This window comes from Oryctolagus cuniculus, chromosome 7 (genome assembly GCF_964237555.1).
Source record: "Oryctolagus cuniculus chromosome 7, mOryCun1.1, whole genome shotgun sequence".
NCBI classification, from domain to species: domain Eukaryota; kingdom Metazoa; phylum Chordata; class Mammalia; order Lagomorpha; family Leporidae; genus Oryctolagus; species Oryctolagus cuniculus.
Window position 1 is genome coordinate 109688720 of NC_091438.1, and position 24614 is coordinate 109713333.

The 24614-nt window shown below is 47.0% G+C and overlaps 1 long non-coding RNA gene across 2 annotated transcripts; it reads left to right on the forward strand.

Annotated features, from left to right (window-relative positions):
* The first annotated feature begins 3905 nt into the window (after nt 1-3905).
* LOC127493447 (uncharacterized) lies at nt 3906-22981 on the forward strand. Of its 2 annotated transcripts, none has more exons than XR_007923612.2 (3): nt 3906-4113; nt 10251-10320; nt 20552-22981. It is a non-coding gene; the product is annotated as an uncharacterized lncRNA (long non-coding RNA). The 2 variants fall into 2 exon arrangements; XR_007923611.2 differs by lacking the exon at nt 20552-22981 and adding an exon at nt 10976-11876 and having other exon boundaries at nt 3907-4113.
* Nucleotides 22982-24614: the final 1633 nt, after the last annotated feature.

Here is a 24614-nt window from a genome sequence, read left to right on the forward strand (position 1 = left end):
GGAGGAAACTTTGGCTGACTTCAAATCACACTGCTCATTGTCCAGCTCATTGTTCTTGGAGCAAACCGATTTTTATTTTTTGCCTCTTTTTTTATCGTTAATGTCAAGCAAACATTTATTTCAGGTGCAAAGCCTCAGGATACGTTAGTGAAAACAGTGGCCGGGCTGTTCCACCGCTTACTGCCCACTAAGTGGGTGGGAAAAGGGTGTTGTGACCCTCTTACCCTTCCCACCAGTCTCCCTAACAGCTTTGGCCTTCGGGTCAGCTCAATTTCCCCTCCACTGAGTGGCCATTACGGGGCCTGCTCAGTGATAAATGCCTTCCGTGAGAGGCTGCATTGCCGGCAGCTAGCGCTAGGGAAGCCGGCCACCGGGGCCAGCCAGCCGCACGAACGCGCTGGCCCGCCCTGGGCCCGTTACCTAGCAACGTGCCTGGCCTCACCAAAATGAATAGACCCACAAACAAAAATGAAAAGGAGATAAAACGGGCAAAGTACAAGGGGCGAGGAGGTTAATATTCCTCTCTCGGATAACTTCGTTTTGGAGAATTGCATTTTAACCTTTTTGTTCCAAGCCCAAGGTGGAGACATGTTGGAAATTAAATTAGGCCACATTTGTATTTTTAGAAAATGTTTTCTCTTATGCAGAATTTGTTTTCCCTCCCTGTGTACAATTTTCTAACTTTCTCTTCATGTGGAAGGGGAAGCTTTCACCCCATCGATGAGCAAATAAACAGTCCACTTTCTCTGTATCATCTTGTTGTGTGGCTTTGGGCAGGTGACTTGGGGCTCTGATTCAATTTACCTATCAGTGAAAGAGGATGGCAGAGATAACTTATTAAACAAGATGGGCGTGTGAAGCCCAGCATTTATGTGGATAAAGAGTTCCTCTCATTTTCCTTAAACCTAAACACAAGCAACTCTTAGTCTACAGCTAAATTAAGATGCTACCTTACAGATTAGTTGGAACAATGTGCTCAATTAAATAAGTGACTTGGTTTTGAGGTTCAGCATGGCTCCCCAATTATTAGGCCGCTTTGGGGTGTCTGTGTCTGTAATTTTGAGCATCTAATATGCACCAAGTGCTGTATGAGACCATTTTAAAATATGTGCTACTCTTAGGTGAAAATAAACAGATTCTTTTTTAAGATTTATTTATTTATTTGAAAGGCAGAGTTACAGAGAAGCAGAGAGAGAGATAGAGAGAGAGAGATAGAGAGAGAGAGAGAAGTCTTCCATTCGCTGATTCTTTCCCCAAATATCTGCAATGACCAGAGCTGGGTCAATCTGAAACCAGGAGCCAGGAGCTTCTTCCAGGTCTCCCACGTGGCTACAGGGGTCCAAGCACTTGGGCCATCTTCTACTACGTTCCCAGGCCATGAGCAGAGAACTGGATTGTAAGAGGAGCAGCTGGAACCAGAACTGGTACCAATATGGGATGCTGGCACAACGCTGGCCCCTAAACAAATGAACAGATGCAGAATGTTTCCAGCACTGCCTGAATTAATGAGGGGTTTTGCTTCCTTTATGGTTCCATATCCATCCCCCTCCCTTTTAAGATTTCTTTTTTTATTTGTAAGGAGGAATGATAAAGGAGACAGGAGCCCAGAACTCTATCCAGGTCTCCCATGAGGGAGCAAGGGCCCAAGTACTTAGGCCATCTTCTGCTGCCTTCCCAGGCATGTTAGCAGGGAGCTGGACTGCAAAGGGAGCAGCCAGGACAAGAACCTGCGCTCCCATATGGGATGCTGATGTTGCAAGGGGCAGCTTAACCCACTGTGCCACAATGCCAGCTCCTCCTTTCTCTTTAAAACCAACTTTCACTCCCAGTAAACCTTCCTCAGGAGGTTTTTGGTTTTAGGGTGCTCAGTAACACAAGTGGTCTTTCCTCCCGCTTCTACTTCTACTACAAAACCATCATAAACTTCCTTTTATTACAAGGCCTGAACCTGAGCACTTGGATTTCAGAGCCGCCCAGAAGCTCCTGTAAAGTGATTGTGCTATTTTTTGTTTCACGGAGGTTAGATTTAGCTTCACTGTAGATTGCTTGTAAACTTTACAGGGTTCAATTTTTAAGCCAGCTCTCTGATTTCTCACTTACTTCTCTCTTGTGTTATAAGAAACAGAATCAATATTATATCTTAAAATAGAAAAGAATATGCTTATTTATCTCTCTGCTACAAAAACTCCCGCTGAGCACAAATCATTATTTTTAAAGGAGGCACAGATTTGTCACCTGGCCATGGAATAAGATTCCAGGAACCAGGGCGCTGCAGATTCCACATTACATTGATAGGTGTGGGGCATTAAAAAGAGGTCAAGTGCATTGAGAGCCGAATGTGGACGTGGGTGTTGTTTCCAAACAAAGATAAATCACTTCCCAGTGGAGACGCAGTAGGAGATGAAACTTCTTGGTAAACTTAAAAGCCAACAAATCTGTTTTTATTTTCTTTTACCTTAAAGGAAAGGCAGCCGTACTTGTGGAAAGAGACTGAGCTTTGGGGCCAAAGCAGCCTGGAAAAAGAGTCTCATTTGGCCACTTACCAAGATGGATTCAAGTAGCTGATGGGATTTAACCCCTCTCATCCTTGTTGCCTTATCCGTAGAATGGGAATCTTACAGAGCTCTTATGGGAATAAAATGAGGCACCTCGTACAAAACACCAAGCACAAGCAGTGCGCAGCAACTACTAGCTCCCTTCCCAAATCTGCCTTCTTTTATTCTTTCTCTTGCCATCTACAGCACAGCCTCCAGGTGCACCATCCTAGCTTATCCCTGCAGTTTTCCTGTCTTGTCACCAGCATCTGGCCTCCAAGGGTGGGGCTCTTCCTTAAGACTCTGCCCCAGAGTCCTCGTTTTCCTTCATTTCCCTTTGAGATGCTCTGGAATATCCAAAAGACTAAGGGACGGGACAAGCACAGGCATGGAGAGTAAGATATAAATAGTTGACTTATAAAGCAGCGATGTAACGTAGGACCTGAGCCATGGCTGTTTGCTCTCAAGCCTATACTTTCAGCCACGACTCTGTGTCTGCCCATGGGGACAGAGGATTGTCTGGGGACAGCCACTTTGCGCTGGAAGGGTCACTGGCCTTGGATAAGGGCCGGTGGAATCTGAGTCTTCCTGAACTGTGGGCGTCCACCAGAGACTCCCGTGGCCCTGAGACGTGCATGAGCAGCAGTGACAGAGTTGGACATGGCCCTCACCTTCACAAATCTCATGGGCCACATCACGTCCCCAGTCACCCATGGCTTCATTCACAAGATGAGACTGCGGCCCCTCTTCACCCTTTGGTGGGAAAACAATGAAATAGTGTTAGGAGCTTATTGAGCACTTCCTTTGTATATTAAGGGCTTAATATATGTGATCTTATTTCACGCCCCGATCACTTTGATGTTACTTTACATGTAAAGAAACTGAGGCCATCGCCCAGGTCAGCCAAGAGTGGACTCTGAACCAGTATGTGTGTGCCCAACACCATGTCAATGGATCGGAGGAGGCCGGCACGTTGTAGATGGTGGTAGACGGTGCTCCGTGAGTTGCTGGCTTCCTCTCTTCCTTCTCTCCTCTCCTCCTTCCTCACATCTTCCTTCTCGTCCTCACGGATAGTTGAGAGCATGGCAATGGGACCATGGGGAAGGCAGACACGCTGCACTTCACAGCTCTTCCTGAGGTGGCGCTGCAGCCAGCACCTGTGTCCGTTATGTCTCCCAAACTTCAGTATATGGGTACAGAGATCTTGAAATTACATGCGTGAGTTTTAAGTGGTTTTCATCTTTCTTCCTTTCCTGGTTCACATTTTTAAATCTCCCTCACTCTTTTTCTTTCCTGTGCGTCACCCTGTCCCAAGATAATGAACGGACTCACTAATTATGAGGTCATGATTCCATCCAAGGGCGTGGATGCTGCTGTTGCCACTGCCATCAGTGACTTGAGCAAAGCTCCTGGGTTTAGAACTCATCAGTGTCTTGATGGAGATGTGGCCTGGAAATCAGGGTCTAATTGTTCTGGATGCCATACACAAGTTGGTCTCGAGAAAAGCAACTTCAGAATCACGTGTTCTCTATGAATGAGCACCACTGACAGCTCCCAGGTCTGGCATCACTATCAACAGGTGAGTTCAGAAACGTGTTAGCAGCAGCGGGTGAGAATAACTTGCATGCAGGATGGATCTTGAAAACAGAGTTCTTGGTGCCAAGAAATTATCTTTCATTGACCCTAATTGACTGTTTTACAAGGTTTCTGGGAACTGAATCAGTTACCACAAGAAGAAAATATAGACATGGAGAGCTCAAGATTTGGAAAGTACATACTGTACCTATTGGCAGGGAGCTTGCTACTATGTTTGACCAGCATCTTGGTTATAGAACCATTATTTAGTCCTTGCCACAACAAGCCTTCAGTGGGCATGATCAGCTCCATTTTACAGATGAGACTCATAGAGCCCAGGGAGATTTAGGGAACTTGCTTACAGCCTCACAGCTAGGAGATGGGATTCAGGCTTAGATCTCTGGGTGATTCCAAGCCATTGCTATCCCCCTGTACTGTGTCTAGAGAGTAAAATAACCGTAGTGGACTGATGGCATGGGGACCAGAGAGAGGGTCTGGTGAGGGAGAATGAAATTGCTTCAGGGAACAATGATGGGAGATTTGGAGCAGGTGTCCCGGGTAAAGCACCGGAAGCATGAGTCATAACTCCAGGGCAGGGGCGGAGGAAGAAGCCCGGGCCATGGTGTGCAAGGCAGGCAGTGGGGTCCTTGGCAGGTGATGGGAACAGTGCTGGAATTGAGAGTATGTAAGAGGTGCTTAGAGATGGCCAGCTGGGGGCCTAGTCACTCAGAAGGCCACCAGTGGCTAGGGAGGATTCAAAGAAAGAGAAGACCCAGGTCTCCACCTCAAGGAGTTCACAGTGTGATTGGAGAAAGTACAAGTGTACTTTGGACCCACTATAAGGCCATGTGGGAGAAGTGTCAAGATGGTGGTGCGCAGCAGACCTGGCTGTTCACTCTCTGCCACCCGCCCAGTTGTTCCTCAGTGTGCACAGCACTTTTCAGCACCAAGAAGCCCCCCACGGGCCCCTCCTCGTCTTCCCCTCCATGCTCTCCTGGCCCCTCTCCCTGCATACCACCGCCTAGGGAATCACTCTCTCTCCCTTTTACCATTTCCCGTGTCCAGAACATGCCTGTCCCCACCTGCAGGCCTCCAAGGTCCTAGCACCGTCCTCCAGGGCAGGCAGGCTCCCCTGACCCCCACCTGTCAGCGGGGGACTTCCGGCATCACAGAACAATGTACCCCAGGAGTACTGTCAACTCTTGAAGGCTGGGATGAGATTTATTTGTTCCCTGTTGTCTTATCACACCTGGCACAGTGCCTGGCATGGAGATGGCATTAAGAATATTTAGTGCATGAATGTGTCACTCTTTGGTCCCGCAGTACCTAGTGCAGTGCTGGGAACTGTCTAAATAGAGAGGCATTGTTCAGAGGCTTCACATGTATTAAATGAGTTATCCTCATTTAATACTCCTCACAACACTCTGAGATGGGAACATCACCATCCCCAATTTACAGATGAGGAAATGGAGGCACAGAACCCAGGTGGCCTGAACCCGGAGACTATGCTCTTATCCACTACACTGTATTGCTCCGGGAATAGTCACAGGAGTGGAAACATTGCAATGACTGCCATTTGCCTGAGTCCTAGCATTTTTTTTTTAAAGATTTATTTCTTCATTTGAAAGGTAGAGTTACAGAAATAGAGAGACAGGGAGAGACAGAGTGAAAGAGAGGTCTTCCATCTACTGGTTCATTCCCCATGGCTGCAATGGCCTGAGCGGGGCTGATCTGAAGCCAGGAGCCAGAAGCTTCTTCCAGGTCTCCCACACAGGTGCAGGGGCCCAAGGATTTGGGCCATGTTCCATTGCTTTCCCAGGCTCATTAGCAGGGAGCTGGATCAGAAGTGGAGCAGGAAGGACACGAAGCAGCATTCATATGGGATGCTGGCACTGCAGGCAGCAGCTTTTCCCACTACGCCACAGCACCAGCCCCCGAGTCCTACCTTGAAGGAATAGACTATATTGTACATTTTAACATTTTATTTATTTATTTATTTTAAGTATTTGAAAGGCAGAGAGAAAGAGAGACAGAGACAGACAAGTTGACAGAGGAAACAAGAGAGTTCCCATCTGTGGATTCATGCCCCACGCACCAGGCCAAAGCCAGAAGCTGGGAACACAGTCCAGGTCTCCCATGTATGTTGTAGACACTCAACTACTTGAGCCATCGTCAGCTGCTTCCCAGGGTCTTCACTGGCAGGAAGCTGGAGTCAGGGGCCAGAGCCAGGACTCAAACCCAGGCACCCAGATGTGGGATGTGGCCATCCCAACAGGCATCTTAACTGCCCTGAGGATAAGGTTTTATTGGGTCAGACCCCCTGAATGGTGTTTTTCATATACATTTGGCCAAAGGGAGCACCAGCTCAGGATTAAGATGAATTAGGATCATCACTGTCCCTTTACAACAGGAAGGCAGCCAGAGGGGCTTCCAAAAACACCAGGGAGGTCAAGGCTGCAGGGCCTCTCTCTGAAGTTCAAAGGAAGAGGCCAAGAAGGTGAAGGATGCAAAGCAAGTCAGCGATTATTAAAACATGAAAAGCACTGTAATATGGGCGGGCACAGGGAATTACAGACAATAGAAAAGAATCCTGAAGATCCATGGCAGGATGTAGGTGGGTGGTGTGGAGCAGTCAGAGAGAGCATGCAGGAGGAAGCTAGGTGCTATGGGTTGAGGGCGAGCCCCCAGAGTTCACGTGTTGGAACCTTAATTCCTTAATGTGAAGAGGCAGGGCCCAGCGGCAGCTGGTTGAGTCTTTCTGGTGGGAAGGGGCCAGCTATGGCAGTTCAGCCCTCTCTGCTCTCACAAGGGTGTCAGCAAATGTGCTGAACGAAGGGACTGGTGAATGCTGATGACAAGACTACTCCCACACTTGCGAGCGTCCGCTCTCCTCTTTCAACTTCTTGTCCTGGTCTGAAGCAGCATGAGGCCCTCACCAGAGGCAGTCCCTTGATCTTGAACCTCCCAGCCTCTAGAGCCATGAGCCTAAATAGTCCTCTTTGCTTTATGAACTACCTAGTCTCAGGTGTTCTGTTACAGCAACGACAAAATGAAATGAGACACAAAATATGCTAATTGCTTCTGTGATAAGTATCATGCTATAAAATGGCTTAATATTTGGAAAATAAATGATCCATAAAGCAATTCAGATATCCATACAGTTACAGAAACATCATAAAATGAAAGTTTCAGTAGGCCAGTATTTTAGATCCCTCGTGGTTCGCATTCCGAGGAAATACTTCTTTGATGTATGTGTGGTGTCTGATTCCTGAGCTGGGTTCCCACAGAGCAGCTCCGTACTTGCAGCAGGGAGGCTGTGTAAGCACACTGACATTTGCACTCCGGAAGCCCTTGGCCTGCACCTTTCCTGGTGCACTATCAATATTTGCTTAAATGTTGCTACCAACCCCTCTCACATGTCCTGTCTTACGTGTCCCACTGTTTTCCTTTGCTGACATAGAATCAATTCTTTCTTGTGTAGTTATTTGACCTCACTATATCCAGGTCTGCCACTAGACTCTCAGCTCCACCAGGGCAGGGGTCTTTCCATTTTGTTCATTATTACATGCCTGATACAACACAGCGCCCGACATATAATGGGTGCTGATAAATGTGTTGAATGAGTGGGTTATTGAATTACTGCAAGACTACAGCTCCTTATAGAGAAAACAAAGGCCTTAAGAATTGCTGCATCACTGGTCCATAGTGCATGGTTTGGCCCTTGCTAAACACCATTAGAAATGTATCAAATAGAGCCCAGAGTTCAAGAATTTTGTGTGTGTATGGGACTGGCATTGTGGCACAGCAGGCTAAATCACCACCACCAACATCCTTATCCCATATGAGTCCTGGCTGCTCCATCTCCAATCCAGGTCCCTGCTAATGTGCCTGGGAAAGCAGCAAAATATAACCCAAGTACTTGGGGCCCTGCCACCCACATGGGAGATCCAGACTCCTAGGAGTTCCAGGCTCCTGGCCCAGCCCCACTAGTTGCAGCCATTTGGATAGTGAACCAGTGGATCGACTTTCTCTCTCTCCCTCTCCCTTTCCCTTTCCCTCTCCTTCTCCCTTTCAAATAGAGGCAAGGCAGGCGGTGGGGTCCTTGGCAATGCATTGCAATGTTTTCACTCCTGCGACTATTCCTGTGACTATTCCTTTCAGAGAGAGAGAGAGAGAGAGAGAGAGATCTTCAGTCCACTGGTTCACAATGTTCTGTGTTTGTGAGAGGAGGCAGGATGTTTGGTACCCTCTTCATTTTTCTTCTTTTCTTGGTTGCCACTTTTCCTCAAAGAGAAAATCATTTCCATAGCACAAGTGCTCAGCACAGAGCCCCGTGTCAATCACACTTCCTACTTCTTCACCCATGTTGGGCAGTTCCCAGGTCCTGCTTCAGTCACACCAGCAGCCGCAGAACGTGGTTGAGCCTGGAAGCCAAGTTGATGTGGAGTGCAGCAGCCACTGCCAGTGTAATTACCCAAATGAGAGCCTGGCCAGACTGCCCAGTGTTAGCCTCTCGATTCCTCTCACGAGTCCAGCTTTGACAGGTGGTCAGGTTACTTTCAAAAAGGAGATAATCTTTCTCCAAAGAGCAAGTTGCTAAATATCCAAAAGAGAAGCCATATTAGATGGCTCATTCCCAGATCTGGCGGAACCAGCTCACTGTGTGCCCACACCAGCTTCAACTCAGGTCCACTCTTGGCTGCATGCCGATCAGAATGGAACCTTTCTGGGATCTGCTCTCCCTCTGGAAGCTCTGGGTGCCAGGAGATCACAGACCTTGGGCTGGAGCCTGAAGATCATAATACAAACCCCCTTCTCCCGGCTCATCCATAAGTACATTCTTCAAGAATACTCATGGCTTTGGCGATATGGACATTGGACATTTAGTTTAGGTTTTGTATTTCACCTATCCTGAGAGTAAAATAATAATGATAATACTACTAATAATTACTATTTATTGAGCTCTATGTGCTTGATCTTATTGAATTCTATGAAACACTCCCACAAGGTAGATATGATCATCATTTTCCTTGTACAGGAGAAGAAATAAAGTTTAACACATTGATTAATTTGTCCAGGACTACATGGCTAGTAAATAGCACAGCAAGTGGTTAAAGGCAGATGATGCTAGAGCCCTCTGCTTCTGGGCCCATGACTAGGACATCAAAGGACAAAATCTTCTGGAAGATTAGAGAGAGCCATACCCTTTGTCATTTGAGTCTCTAAAGGACATAGCTTCTCACAAGAAGCTCTTTGCTTACAGATTTTATATGGAAGTTGAAGGAGGTAACCCTGAAAAGGTGGATGAGGAAGAAAAACCCTAACTGCTTATTGCTTGTAAAGAAATCCATTAATGTGTTTTATAACTGAAAGTGGATAAATGTAACCCCCAAGCAGAGCAGAACCTGGTAACCCAGTCCTCAGCCTTATAATTGGGCTTCAAGTCGCAAAACCAATATCCCCAAATGTCTACCAGAATCAGAACACAAATAAATTCTTGTTCTTTTCACTTGAAAAGTTTTTTATTTTATTTATCTGAAAAGCAGCAAAAGAGAGAGACCGAGATCTCCCATTCACTGGTTCATTCACCAAATACCCACAATAACCAGGGCTGGACCAGGCCAAAGCCAGGAGCCTAGAACTCCATTCAGGTCTCCCATGCGGGTGGCAGAGACCCAAGTCCTTGAGCCATCACCTGCTGCCTCCTAGGGTGCACATTAAGGGGAAGCTAGAATTGAGAGTGGAGCTGGGACTCAGACTCAGGCCCTCTGGTATGGAATGTGGATGTCCCTACTGGCCACTTAGCTGCTCTGCCAAATACCTGTCCCATTGTTCACGTTGGTTAGGTTAGTTCACATTAGTCATGCTAGGTCATGTTGGTTAATGTAGTTCACGTTAGTCATGCTAGGTCATGTTGGTTAATGCAGTTCACGTTAGTCATGCTAGGTCATGCTGGTTAATGTAGTTCATGTTAGTCATGCTAGGTCATGTTGGTTAATGTAGTTCACATTAGTCATGTTAGGTCTTGTTGGTTAGGTTAGTTCACGTTAGTCAGATTAGATTTGCTGCAATAACAAATAACCCCAGAATAGCAGCATAAAGCACTAACAGCTCCTTTGTTATACTGCCTGTTTGTCCTAGGTCCACTGCTCCTGGTTGTCCCACTCAGAGATGCAGGCTGATAGAGACTCTCTCTCCTGGAAAGTTTATGGTTAGTATATAGGGGAAGGGAACTTGGCATACTGTTCACCTGCTCTTAAAGGTCCCTGCCTGCAAGTGACATCTGTCACTTTGTTCACACTTCATTTTTTAAAGCAAACACATACCCCTATCAGCTAACTTCAGGTACATAAGGCATGTGTCAATGATGAGAAAAAATTGAAATATTGGTAAACAGTTTGCACGGCTCCCACATCGAATCCTCCAATCATACTCAGTGTGCTTAATGAAGAACAGATAAAATAGTTCACCTAATAAAATACTCATAAATCTTGATTATTTCAAGCAGGTGATGGCCTAATCTACCAGATGTTTACTTTGGTCAGTGTTTATTGATCAGTCTGTCTCATATGTAGCCATGAGCTGTTCAGGGAAGTGAGTGGTCTTATTTATCTTGGGTCACTCATACAGTGCTAGAAGCATGAATGAAAAGTCGTTCTAAAAGTCGGTGAAATAAAGGAATTAAAAGATTATTTTAGCACCAAATAAATTTGAAATTTATGCATAGTTTTCATCATAATGCACATTTTCAAAGAATTTTTTGAAGACCCTTTGTATGATTTTCTTAGTCTACTTGGGTTGCCAGAACAAAATACTGTAGTTGGAACGGCTCCAACAACAGAAATTCATTTTCTTGCATTCTGTAGGCTCCAGGCCCCAAATCAAGGCGCCAGTACGGTGGCTTTCTGGTGAGGACGTCTTCCTGACTTGCAGACGCTCACCTCCTCACCAGACCGCCTTCATGCGGCTTTTCCTTGGAGCATGCGCACAGAGGGAGGAGGAACTGCTGAAGTCGCTTCGTAAAAGCACAGAGTCTATCAGATCAGGATCCACCTTGCAACCTCTTCTAATTATTCCCTTGCTCCCAAAAGGAAGACATGGGGAGGCAGGGCTTCAGCACATGAATTGGGAGCCTGGTGGTGGGTAGAGGGAGGCAGTGGCAGAGACACAATCATTTAGTCTATGAACTATTGGCAGGCTTCGCTGTCTTGAATAAATGAATGGATGGATGAATGATTCCAGTTCACCAAGAGTCTTCTTTTAGTGCTTGAGCCCTTGCACTGTTTTCATCTTCCTTTCTCCATGGGTGAGGCTGACTGTACTCTTTCTGCAACCTGGAAGAGACAGCTGGCACAAGCTGCCCCCAGGAAAACCTTGCTTCAAATCTCAGGAACCCTCCCAAGCCTGATCTACTCGCGTCTTCTTCTCTTCTCCTTCTTCTTCCTCTTCTCTTCTTCAGGAACACTGGCTTCCCTGGGTTGGTGCACTGATCACACCCAGCTGGAATGTTTTATATACCAGACCATCTCTCATAGCGGTCTGTGAGCAGGAGCTGGTAGGAGTGAGTGGCTGGTACCAGCCACGGGGCCTGACTCATATGGGTGCTCAAAATGCTCTGGCCAAATTAATGAATGAACTATATCCCTTCTACTGTGTGCATGCAGGAGCATGTATACCTACATTTGATTTGTAATTTATCCATAAAGCCCCTGCTGTCAGTAACAGCAGGAGGATTGGAACTCTCATTGTGGTTGTCATGAAAGCACTTTCAAACTCAAAACATGAGTAAGAATTAAATGAAGTATGGCAAACTCAGACTAAATACTCAGTAAGAGCCATTATGCTTTCTAGCTAAAACTGGCATCAAATAATCATTCTTTTATTTGTTTTTTTTAATTCAGTAACTATTTATTGAGCACCTCCTCTATGCAGGCAAATATATTCTGGAGAAAAATAGTTGTTTTTAAAAATGGCAGGGAGAGGGCACCATCATGGCCCAGCAGGTTAAGCTGCCGTATGACACCAGCATCCCACATCAGACTGCTGCTTTGAGTCCCAGCTATTTGCTTCCAGTCCAGCTTCCAGCTAATGTGCCTGGGAAGGCAGCAGAACCACGTGGAAACCGATGGCATTCCTGACTCCTGGCTTTGGCCTGGCCCAGTCCTGGCTGCTGTGGCATTTGGAGAGTGAACCAAAGGTTGGAAGCTGACACTCTCTTCCCTCTCTCTCTCGCTCCTTCTCTCTCTGTGTCATTCCTTTCAAATGAATAAATCTTTAAAAAATTAAAATAGTAGGGATTGAGAGCCTCTTTGATTCATCTAGTTGATGGGGTGGGGAACTTCTTTCTGCCAAGGGCCATTTAGATATTGATAACATCATTCAGAGTCCATTCAAAATTATCAGCCTAAAAATTAGCCTGCTATAGATTTATTGAATTTTGAGCCCTGACTGAAGTAGCCTTGGCAGGGCTGGACCAAATAATTTCACAGGCCTTATCACGGGCTGGGCGTGTCCCATCCCTGTAGCACCCTAAAGAATCCCCACTATAACTCCCAACATCTTGACCAAGCTTCTTGCTTCTTTGTTACCATGCAAATCCTCTTCCACTTGACCCCAGCTCTTACTCAGTCACCTCCGTGACTCCTTTTCCATTCCCAGTTACTTTGCCCATCCATCATCTCGCTCACCCATTCATCAGGCTTTTATTGAGAATCTACACTCTGCCAGCACCAGGTTAGGTTCTAGGAATATAGTCAGATACAGGTGTGCACTGAAGAGACACACAGACTGGAAGGAGTGGGAGAGAGAGGGACCCTTACAGTAGGATGTACTGCGTATCAAAAAGAGGGTAGGCAGAGGGTACATTGGGAATACAGAAGAGGGTCATCCATCCAAGCATGGTGAGGAGGTCTTCTCTAAGGAGGTGCATCTAAATACGAAACAGAGCCTTGAAGGATGAGCATGGGCTTGGCAGGCAAAGACAAGTGCTCTGGGCACGAAGAAGGGCATGACAAGGATCCAGAGATGATAACTGTGTTATTTTCAGTTGACTCATATGAAATTGCTGCTGTTCGATTGACTTTGACCTACAAAATGGCATAAATTATGTGGTTCACCTGAATAGGCATGTCTGGCCACAGCGAGTGTGGCCACAGCATGTATTGTGGTGTGTATGTGTCGGTGACTATACACAAATGGTCACGTGTCTTGGAGAAAGAGAGGGAGGAGGGAAAGCCATGAAGACCAGGGAGGCAGGTAGAGTCTCAATCCTGAGCAACCTTGCATGTGTTCTGAGGGCAGTGGGAGACACAGAGGGCTTTCGGACAGGGGACTGACCCCGGTTGCTTGTAACCTTGGGTAGATGACCCTGGCTGCAGTGCAGAGCAGTGTCCCTGCGCCTCCCCACCTCTCCACACCCCGGCACAGTTCTAGTTCCTGTGGGCTGCGCCTCTCCTCGTGGTCTCTGTGTTTGTCCCTGTGGGAAGCTTCTCTGTCCCTCCACCTTCCTGGTGCCCAAGGCAGAAGCCTCTTGGGTTACAGCAAAGAAATACCCAGCATCCAACCACTGAGCAGTCTCTGAATTGGCCACAAAAATGGGCCAACCTCCACCAACAGAGGGCCTGAAGGAAATTCTGATTGCAGTCCCGAAGCAGAAGAAACCAACAAGGCTTGGCATTCTGGCGGTACTGGGAATATCATTTCAGCCGATGCCTTCTTTGTGAAAATGTTGGCCAAATGTACGCTCTATTGTTAGAGAGGACAGAATCAAATGCAATCCCAATGTGTTTAATCCCAATGTTGCCTTAAACCTCTGCTTGGTCCCTGAATTAACCGCTTTCTCTTCTGTACCACCACCCACTCTCTGGGGGTCTGCAGCCCAATTAGTTGTCTACCTGCATGGATCCCCTACTGCAGCTCCACCTCTTTGAGATCCAGGCCTGGATCTTTCCTCCCAAGCACCCCCAGAAGAGAATAAGCTCAGGACTCTCTCAGATGCCACTGGGTGTGCCTGTGCACACGGTGAGGTCTTACCTCTGCCTAGACAGGATCAGAGCACCTAATTCCCTATGATAGCAGAAGTTCAGTGGCTACTTGTGATGCAGAACGAAATCGTGGAGTTCTGTGCAAATCCAAAGCAGGTGTGCAGGTGTCTGCGTGGTCTGTGGGAGGCAGAAGCCGGGCAAGAAGGCAGGGCGGCCATGGCAGCGTTCTTTCCTATCTGCTGGGCAAAGACGCCTAATGACCTGGCCTCCATCGCCAGGCCGTTGGCAGAGGCAGCGCGCGGGTCTGCGCGGTGCTGGCAGCCGCCGCGTGGAGGGTGAACCCCACAGCCTCCTCAGTCTATTTAGTAGGCTCTGAGATGTGTGAGTACATTATCTGCAAGGCTGGGAAAAGAGCGCTTGGGGAGGATTTGTGGGTCTGTGGAAAGGACAAAGAAAAATGTTTTCTAATAAATTATTCACCATCTCACAATCCCTTTTGGGCAGATTGTGGCTCCGTTTGGCCCGCACTGCTCGGCGCCTCTTCCCTCGGCGTTCAGATGCGCAGTTTCTCACCTCCAGAGAGCAGCAGAGATCTCGGGCAGGCTGCTGCGGCTAATGGTGGCAATTAATAACTTGTCATAATCCCGAGGATGAAAGGGAAGGCGCCCCAGCAGCAGGCGGGTCATGGCGCGGCTCGGAAGCAAATGAGGTGCAGGTGTGGCCTCCGCCAAGCGCTGCGCTCGCCCCCCGGCGCGCCGCGGTGCCGAGCTCCAGACCCCGAGCGCCCGCGGCCGGGCCTGGCGCCCGCTGCCCCGCTCCGCTCCCGGCGCGCACGGTCCCGACCCCTACCGCGTTCACACCCCGCAGAAGAGACGAGCCCGAGCCCGGAACGCAGCCGTAAGGCGGCAAAGCGAGCACAGAGCCTCGCAAACACTTCTGCGCTCTGTGAACGCAGCCAACGAGGACAGGCCCAAGCTCGCCTCGCCTGGGTTTGTCTTTAGGGTTTTATTCCAGCCCCGGTAAGAACTGCACACTGCAACCGCCTCCTCCATGCAGCGTGTGCTCCCCTCCATCCCACGTTATCACTCCCTCTCCGATCCCGGGCAAGAGCCGCACGCTGTGAGAGGTGAGCGTGGTAGAGAGGCAGCCCGCGAGCTATGCCCGTTCTGGGCTGCACCCAGTTCCCCGAGGAGCTGCACAGAGCCGTCCTGGCTAGGATTTTGTGAAACAGCCCAGCAAGAAACCCTGGAGTCACGGACAGCTCCAACCCAAGTTGCCTTTTCTCTTGTTTCCATTCCTGCGGCTCAGTTCTGCTTGAAATGAACCAAGTTTACAAATCTCTTCTGGTTTGTACACTCCTATTATGCATACGAGGTGATGCATTTGTAACTGTCACACAAGTCAGGGTGATACAGCACTCTCATCTGACCCTATTCATTTAAATGGGTGCGTCTTGATGACATTGATTCATGTTATAAGTTATATCCATGCATTATAATCTTTATGTGTCACCCTACTGGTTATTTCTACTACAAGGCAAAGGGGGCGGGGGTGCTGAGGGAGATACAGCAAATGATGGTGAGAAGGGTTTGAGAGTGCTTTGAGCAATATGAAGTCCACATAAACTCCAAAGCTTCCTAGATAAGTTTATTATGTGTCCCTTCCTGGAGAGCAGGAAATTTACATGCCGGCGGTCCTGGGCAGGTACCTTTTGCTGTGGGTATTCTGTGACTAACTTATTAATATTTGGAGCATGTGTGCTTCAAATGCATACTGCACCAAACTAAAGGGGTAAGTAAACACGATTATGCATGCATGTAGGTCTTTATCAAGGTGGGGTTAATAATGTTTTAAAGCAGAACTATTTCTCATGAAAATAGCTGCTCTTAATAGCCTCTGTCTCTTTATTGTGCTTCTTACTGAAACATAAATCACTAATATGTTTGCAGCAGCAAAGTACTCTCTTTTTCCATTGTATTCACAGATTTAGTGGCATTTCAAATAGATAAACACAAGCAACATCTATCAACACTACAAAAAGGGCGCCTTAATCAAAGCTCCAGGTCCCGGGTCTCAGCATCTCCATTTACCTTGAGATAAATCCATTGGTGTGACCACCACTGCACCGGGTGACAAATCACCCCGGCCCGCCGCACAGCGCAAGGGCTTATTGGCCTTCCTTTAAGTGGTCTTACCCTTCAATGAAAAGGATGGGGCTTGTCAAGCAGGCCCAGATTAAAGTTAGACAAAAAGAAATGATCTGTTATTAGAAAACTCCGATTGAGAATCACAAAACAGGAAAGAAATATGAATAAAAATTTCCAGGGGGAAGACCATCTGATCCCAACAGAAATTAACTCCCATTATGGGCATAAGGTAATAGATGGCCCGCAGTTGGAACTAATGAGGATTTTAGATTAAGGAGGTGTGGGGCTCGGCTGGGGGTGTTAGCAGCTGCTCTGGGCATTCAAGTGCAAACTTCAGGAATGGCCTGGGTTCCTGGCATCCAGGGCTGGGTGATGGCGGTCAGGTGGGACAGGAAATAGCAAGCTTTGCGGAGGGATTGCCTGGGCACTTCACAGCATGTTCACACTGGTAGGCATTTGGGAGGCGGGTGGCGCTCCCCTTTTTTTAAGAGAAGGAGATATTGAGTGTCAAATGGAGAGAGTGCTGTGCCCCAAGTCACTACCATAGGGCGAAGATAGAACCGAAAGGGTCTGTCCCTTCTAAGACATTGTTACTCTACTGTTTGCCCAAAACCTAGGAGATGCCTTTGTTCTGCCTCTGGATCTAAGGATCTTAGTTACTTTCCAGTTACTATTAAAGACAAAAGGCGAGAATGGGGCCGCACAGGAAGTGAGCCTTCTTAGCATAGGCCTGCATTCTACACACAGCACTAGCTCATGCCTGCGCATAGGTGCCTGGCACTGTCTGTGCATTCTCATTTGATGCGCAAATAGCTACTGTCATCAGCATCTCCCTTTTACCGTTGAAGATACTGAGACTCAAAGAACTTAAGCAACTTGCCTAAGATTGAACAAAAAATGGGAGAGCTTCTTTGTGACCCCAGTCACCTGCCGCGAGAGCTTATGCTCAGAACTGCTGTGTCATATTGCTAGGCAAAGACTTGTATTTCTTGTGGGAAATCTTGGGCAAAAAAATCAAAATGTAGTCAGGAAAATATATGTGAGAACATATTTACAAAAGGGGTGAGGACTTGGATGCCAAGGGAAAAGCCTGCTGTTTCATTGCCCAGGTATCTGAAATAATAAAATATCCTGGTTCTCCCATAAACAAGGACTTGAAAAGTAGGATAGCATGGGTTAGATGGCCAATCCCATGATTTTTAGAAAATGTGTAGGCTATAGGAAGATCTATAGCACAAATACGCTTAGGCAATGTAGGACAGAAAAGTTGAGTGTGTGAGGAAGCCTATGGGCCTATGTTCAGATCCCAACTCTGTCATTTCTGGCCCACAGCCAAGTTTCCTCTTTCTCTTGATTGTCTTCTAAATCTGAACCAGGAGAAAGTCATGTAATTGCCCCGTGCCTCAGTTTCCTCACTGGTTGACAAAGAAAAACTGTGGTTATGAGGATTAATAGCATGACGGCAGTTAAGAGCTTGGCAGAGTTACTGACAAAGTCTGCACACAGGACAGCCGGCCATGCCCCAGGCTATGGGAGAATCGAGGGTGATTGAAATAATACCCCACCCTTAGCTTGTGCAGCATCGCAGGAAGTGCTGGCCTCCGTGAAGCCGCTGATCTTGGAGGTGCTGAAGGGACTATGGCCTTGCCCAAGCCCCTCCCAAATCCCAGTGGAGGCATAAAAGCGCAATTAAACTTCTGGGTGTTGAGACATCCACAGAGATAAACAATCAGCTATTTGCAGATTATCAGGTTTTTCATTGCTGTATTTCAAGGCCTTTTTTTTTTTTTTTAACAGGCAGAGTGGACAGTGAGAGAGAGAGACAGAGAGAAAGGTCTTCCTTTGCCGTTGGTTCACCCTCCAATGGCTGCCGCGGCCGGCGCACCGCGCTGATCCGATGGCAGGAGCCAGGAGCCAGGTGCTTTTCCTGGTCTCCCATGGGGTGCAGGGCCCAAGCACCTGGGCCATCCTCCACTGCACTCCCTGGCCACAGCAGAGAGCTGGCCTGGAAGAGGGGCAACCGGGACAGAATCCGGCGCCCCAACTGGGACTAGAACCCGGTGTGCTGGCGCCACTAGGCGGAGGATTAGCCTAGTGAGCGCGGCTCCGGCCCAGAAATTCTTAAACAGGAAAGGAAGCAAGATACCTAGATCATTAGAGAGAGAAATAGCAGAGACATAGCTACGGTAATACAATAAAAGAATCTCAATCCCCATATTTGAAAAAACCAGGCCAACGTGTGCCCATCCAGTGAGTTAGTAGGTTCATTGGACTTAGTGATGCAGTAAGATGCCACAAGCACCATTCAAGACGCTCGCGTTTCCCTGGGGAATAAAATCGGAGGAACCAGTGTAAGGGCAAAGCTGGTGATTGCTAGATTTGATTTGTAAGCGTGTTCCACTATTATGATAGAGTGTATGGAGGCCATTGTGTCAAGATCTTGTTTTCTCTAATTATACAAAGAATCAAGCTGAGTGAATGTTTTACATTCATTTCAACCTCAGAAATGTGCAGCTAATAATATCAGGGGAATTATTATGTGCCAATTACTAGTAGTCCCACTCATCAATAAAACAGCAAGCACATATACTCTAACTGTGTAACTCAATCAAGTTTAAAAGGACAGCTAAAATATCTATATCAAACATTGCTAATGCCTAAAAGGACCAATGTATGTGTTATGTTTCATTTTTATTTAAGGACATTAGAATTGCAAGGCAAGGCAACTGCAATAGATAATTACAGCGTGAGTATTGATATATTTCACATTTGTGTTTGTGTCTAAATACCTACTGCCTTCTTGATAAACTTCAATTAATATGCTTTCAAGTACTGTAAATGTAATTTTCTGATTAAACACATACACGAGACTCACCACCAACTCATTAATTTTACATAGATTGAATTTTAGTGTTTGTTATGCAGTTAAATGTGAGAAGCAGGACATCCAATAATCATTTTGTATTTAGTATGAACAGATATATTTTTTTGATTCAGTCCAAACCAAATGTCTAGGACATAAACGAGGCGGTGGTGGAAATCTGTGGACCTCAGAATTTGCACATTTAATGGGAAACAATTTCAAAGCCTCTGCCAGCCATTGGAAAGGCCGTTCCATTCTGCTTTTTCCACTGAGCAAAATCTTTTTGGGAACAATGCTTATTATTGATAGGTTTAAAGCACCTCAGGTGCTCGCCCATTGTGTGTATTGCTGTCACTCTGTCTTCTGAGCATCGGGGAAGCAGTGACGGATAACATGGAGAATAATACATGATTCCTGATTGAATGCAAAGCTATAATTCAGTCTTCGGGTTCTGCTGACGTCACAGTGCGTGAGAACAGAACTCAAAGAGATTTTTTTCTAAAAACCAGGTAGTTGTACTCAGGCTTGGAACCAGTGGATCAGGAAGTACACACCAGTCCTCTCTGGTCGTTTTCAGAGGAGAAAAGCCCCTGGGAGTGTAAGCCTCCTAGGCCGAGGGTCCCTGTCCCCCCGAGTGGGCAACTAGAGAACCGAGCACAGAGCCTGCTGCTGGCTCCTCCTCACTCTGCCTTGTGACCGGCAAACAAAGCACTCAGATCTGGGGAACAGAGCTGCCTCCTCTCGCCCCTTCCAGATGTTCTCCAGTCCAGCATTCTCAAATGACCCGGGTGAGAAGCGTTGCCTGAAGCCATGTTAAAAATGTAGCTTCCTGGGGGCCGGCGCCGTGGCTCACTTGGTTGATCCTCCGCCTTGTGGCGCCGGCATCCCGTGTGGGCGCCGGGTTCTAGTCCTGGCTGCTCCTCTTCCAGTCCAGCTCTCTGCTGTGGCTCGGGAGGGCAGCGGAGGATGGCCCAAGTGCTTGGGCCCCTGCACCCGCATGGGAGACCGGGAGGAAGCACCTGGCTCCTGGCTTCGGATCGGTGCAGTGCCAGCCATGGCGGCCATTTGGGGAGTGAACCAATGGAAGACCTTTCTCTCTGTCTCTCTCTCTCTCTAACTCTACCTGTCAAATTGAAAAAAAATGTAGCTTCCCAAGGCTCTCCCTCTTGGAGATCCAGAGCCTGTGAGTCTGGGCTGGGCCTACGAATGTGTACAGTTAACGAGGAGCCCCCTTGGCTTCAGTGGCAATGGGGGCAAATACTCTGATCACTGCCTCCTGGTGCTTCCTCTCAAAGCCCCTTCTGCACTTGCAGGCTGCCTGATGCAGTCGGGGATCAATGGATTCGTTAATATACACCTTGGTTAAATGAGGATATTTTTGCAAATGATTCAACACACAGCGAATCTCCATAAATGACATTTCCTACCCTTCTTTTTCTTTTTTTCCAGTGGCCTCGTCTATCAGAAACTTTTCTCAGCTGCAATGTCAGCAGCTCAAGAGTGAAGACCAGGCGCATGTTTCCTCCACAGGCCTGAAGGACTAGAGTTTTAATAATGCCTTGCGTGATCAAAGCCGGTTGAGGTGGGGGTGTCCTGAGATCTGAGCCTCCCTTTCTGTGCTTGCCTCATCTGGAGGTGGAACCCAGGGTGAGGTGTGTCACAAACAAGTGATTCTGGCTTACTCAAGCTAGACCTCCCATGATCTATGACTAATAATAAACCAGTAGAAAAATTAATAAGCAGCTTAACACAAGGGATCCTTAAAAAGTTAATAGAATGTGAATATTTTAAATAAACAATGCATGAATTTTAATTTTTTTAAAAATTTGCTTTTATTTGGAAGGCAGAGTGACAGAGAGAAAAAGAAAAGAGAGAGAGAGAGAGAGAGAGAGAGAGATCTCCTAACCACTGGTTTACTTCCCAAATGCCCACAACAGCCAGGCCTGGGCCAGGCTGAAGCCAGGAGCCAGGAACTCCATCGGAGTCTCCCACATGGATATTAGGAGCTCAAGTACTTGGACCATCATCCTCTGCTTCCCAGGTGCATTAGCAGGGAGCTGGATGGGAAGCAGAGTAGCTGGGATTCAAATCAGTACCCCAATATGGGATGCGAGTGTCCCAAGTGGTAGCTTAACTCACTGCCACACACCAGCCTCTAGATTCATTCATTTATTTATTTGCATCAAAATATACTTATCTTTTAATTCCATTTTCCATGAACTTTTTGAAGTACCCTCACACATGGTGCTTTCTTAGTGTTTTTAATATAGTAACTCATTTAATCCTCCCAATGTGCTTACAAGACAGATTATATTATCATGTCCACTTTACAGATGAGAAAACTGAAGCATAAAAAGCTTAAAGATTCACCTAAGGACAAAGCAGGAGCAGCAGGGCTGGGATTTGAACCCAGATACTCTGGGGTTCACTGTCTGTCCCTTTAATCACTCTCCGTTCCTGCTTTTGCTAGGAACAGGTAAGTTAGTGCTCTAGAACTGTCTCAGCGCCTTGAATGCTGTGTAATCTAAACTACTTCTACAAATGAAAAAAAAAAAAAGGGAGGCTAGTGGGGCTGGCCTTGTAGCATAGCAAATTAAGCTGTCACTTGCAATGCTAGCATCCCATATGGAAGTACTGGATCGAGTCCCAGCTGCTCCATTTCTCATCCAGTTTCCATCTACTGTGTCTGGGAAGGCAGCAGATGATGGACCAAGTATTCGGACACCCAGATGGAGTTTCTGACACCTGGCTCTGGCTTGGCCCAGCCCTGGCTGTTGCAGTCATTGGGGGGATAAACCAATGATTGGAAGATCTCTCTCTCTCTCCCTCCCCACTCTCTCGCTCTCTCATTCTCTCCCTCTCTCTCTCTCTCTCTCTCTCTCTCAAATACATAAATAAATAAACCCTAAGAGTCCAGAGAGGAGGCCTGAGTGGCGGAAAGCACCGCAGCTAGATGGCCCTCCACCGCAGGTCCCGCTCCTCCAGCATGCGGTCACACGAGGGCTTGGAGCCGCCCTGCTGGACACTGCTCCTGCCTCGTGCTGGCCTCTTCTTGTTGAAAACACACAGAAACCAGCCTTGCGAGAAAGAAAGGGATGTCCCCATGCCCTTTGGAAACAAGCAGAGGCTAAGGAGGCTGCTGGCAGATGTGGGGCCCAGAGGAGCACCCACGGGGACTTGATGTTGCTACTACTGCATAATAGAAAACACAGGGGAAAGATGCACAAGGTGCCAAAAGTAGTCAATGAACACTAGAACTTTCTTCTACCCCTGAGTCCCAGAAGCAACCAGGATTTTACACGTTCTTTGAGACATAGTGTATGCCAAGGCAATTGTATTACTAATCAATTCTTTGTTGTTGTTTACACAGCTGGCTTACTTAGAGAGTCCTACTCATTGCAAAATTATATAATACAAAGTCTCTCATGTTTCTTCTGCAGCTTCTGTGATTCATTAAAAACAGTCTTTGACCTGTCTGGAATTTATGTTACTACAAGATGTGCAATGGATCAAACTCGTTTCTTAAAATCAATTGTCCCAACACCATTTGTTAAACTATCTGGAACCCACCTATATTGCTACACTAATGATGTACTCAAAAGCTGGAAAAATGGTGACCACTGTTGGTTGCTCCTAATTAGGCAATTCTTAAAAAAAGAGTAAAAAGGAGGTGGGGTAGACAGAGAAGGACACACACACACACACAAACACAGAAAGAGAGAGAGGGTGAGAGACAGAGAATTTGGCTAAGAATCCAAATTTCTGCTGCAAAGTTAGAGCTCAGGGTGCAGTGAGTTGATCCTGGTTGTCTCTGCATGGGACAGTGCCTCTTCCTCTTTGACATTCAGATTCTAAATGATTTTTTTTAAGATTTTATTTATTTATTTGAGAGGTAGAGTTACAGTGAGAGGGATAAACAGAGAGAAGGGTCTTCCGTCTCTTGGTTCACTCCCCAATGACCACAACGGTCGGAGCTGCGCCAATCTGAAGCCAGGAGCCAGGAGCTTCTTCCTGTTCTCCCACGTGAGTGCAGGGGCCCAGGTGCTTGGACCATCTCCTACTGCTTTCCCAGGCCACAGCAGAGAGCTGGATTGGAAGAGGAGCAGCTGGGACTAGAACCAGTGCCCACATGGGATGCCGGCGCCGCAGGTGGAGGATTAACCTACTGCGCCACAGCGCTGGCCCCTACATGATTGTTTGAATAAAAATATAAAGCATTTGGTAGATCTGGGATGGGATAATATTTCCATGTGCTAACTGATTTTTTTCATATATTAACTGCATTATGTTGTTTAAACAAGTCTGTTATTTCCTGTGATACTCATTTTTCGTTCAACTAGATAATGAATTAAGATTGGCTGCAGAAGAAAACAAAAATATTAAAAAAAAAAAAAACTATGGTGGTGCTGGCGCTGTGGCATAGCAGGTAAAGCCACCACCTGCAGTGCTGGCATCCTATATGGGCTCTGGCTTGTATCCCGGCTGCTCTACTTCTGATCTAGCCCTCTGCTACGGCCTGGGAAAGCAATAGAAGATGGCCCAAGTACTTGGGACTATGCACCCGTGTGGGAGACCTAGAAGAGGCTCCTGGCTCCTGGCTTCAGATCAGATCAGCTCAGCTCCGGCTGTTCAGCCAATTGAGAAGTGAATCAGCAGATGGAAGACTTCTCTCTCTCTGCCTCTCTTTCTCTCTCTGTGTAACTCTTTCAAATAAATAAATAAATCTTTAAAAAAAATTATGGTAAGGGGCAGGCATTTGGTGCAGTAGTTAAGATGCTGCTTGGATACTTCCACTGTTGCCAGAAGCCAGGGTTCCAGTCTTGGCTCTACTGCCAACCCCACTACCTGCTCATGTGCCCCCCGGTAGGCAGCAGATGAGGACTGAGGTGGTCGGTTCCAGTCACCCTTGTGGGAGACCCAGGCTGAGTTCCTAGCTCCTGACTTTGACCTAAGTCAACTCTGATTGTTGCAGACCTTTAGGGAATGAATCAGCAAATGAGAGCTCTCTCGCCATCTCTCAGTCTCTCTGCCTTTCAAATAAAAATAAATAAATAAAGTTTTAAAACTCTCAGGAAATCTGGGATTCACGGTTGTTTTTTTTTAAATTTTAACTATGGTAAAATATCCATAAGACAGACCATTTTACCCGTTGGTAAGTGCACATTTCTGTGCAGGAAGTGCGTTCATGTTAGTGTGCAACCGCACCACCATCTCTCTCCAGGACTGTGTCATCTTTCCAAACTGAAGCCCTGTCAACATTAAAGATGAATTCTCCAGTCCTCTCCCCAGCATCCCAGTCCCCGGGAAACCCCCACTCTATTTTCCATTTCTCGATGTTTGACCACTCTAGGTACCACACAGAAATGCAGTCAGACCATGTTTATCCTTCTGTTTGGCTAATTTCACTTGACGTGATGTTTCAAAGGTTCATCCACGCTGTGGCCTGTGTCAGAATGTCCTTCCATTGTAAGCCTGTGTAAATCCATTGCATGTATGCTCCACATTTTGTTTG